Source organism: Camelina sativa, chromosome 5, assembly GCF_000633955.1.
Source record: "Camelina sativa cultivar DH55 chromosome 5, Cs, whole genome shotgun sequence".
In the NCBI taxonomy this organism is placed as follows: Eukaryota; Viridiplantae; Streptophyta; class Magnoliopsida; order Brassicales; family Brassicaceae; genus Camelina; species Camelina sativa.
Genome location: NC_025689.1, coordinates 21965753 through 21966803, shown reverse-complemented (window position 1 = coordinate 21966803; position 1051 = coordinate 21965753).

The window sequence follows — 1051 nt, the reverse complement described above, 5'->3', positions numbered from 1 at the left end:
TTTTTTTTTTTTTTTTTTTTTTCATCTCATGTTATTGATAATATTTGAAAGGATACATTGTAAACTACATCTTAAGGCGGCGGAAACAGAAATATCCCCGTCTAAGACCCAAAAGAGGGAGGCTAAGCCGGCGGAACAGGAATATCCCTGGTGGCCATGGCCGGTACAACTAGTTTTTTATTTTTTTTGGTGAACGACCAGGGGAAGAATCCCCCAGTATTTTATTAAGAAAACTTCAAACAACAACTATATACGGACTCGCCTATGGCTTTGAACATCACACGCATCATCACGCAACAAAGGTTCCAATAGAACAGGAACTACAACAAAAACATGAAAGCCAAATGATAAAGAAAAAGCATAGTTGGCTAATCCGTCCGCTAGGCGATTAGCTTCCCTATACACGTGAACAACTCGGACTATCCAGTCCCTTGCAAGAAAGCCTTGGCACATATGTACTAGGAAAGACAAAGGATGCGACTCAGCAATCCCTTGTGTTAAAAACCCTACCACCGTCTCGGAGTCCACTTCCAACTCCAACCGTTGCACTCGATGCTCCCACGCTGTACACAAGCCATAATACCCCCCAGAGTTCTGCGAGCTGTGCCGTGCACCGGCCAATGGTCACTGCAAACCCACCACACTATTGACCAGAGTCATTCCTCAATACCCCCCCCTGCTGTAGCTAGACCCGGATTACCTCGAGAAGCCCCATCCGTATTCATTTTAAACCAACCAGAGACTGGAGCATTCCATCCTACCTCCCGATCCACACGTGCACCACGAGCATCCCGTGAATGAACCTGCGTAATAGCCACTATCACCTGCTGCCAAGTCCTTTACAAACCGAACCCGATCTCTACATGGCCTGTTCTCACCAAAAACATTACAACACCTCCACTTCCATCTCCACCATACAGCAATAGCAAACAGCGTGGGCCATGCTCCCGCACTCCCACCTGCCTGTCCTGTCAGATTATCATACATCCACTCAAGCAAGGATAGTGTGAAGAAAGACTGCCTTTTAGCCTGCGGTATAATGCGGGTCCAC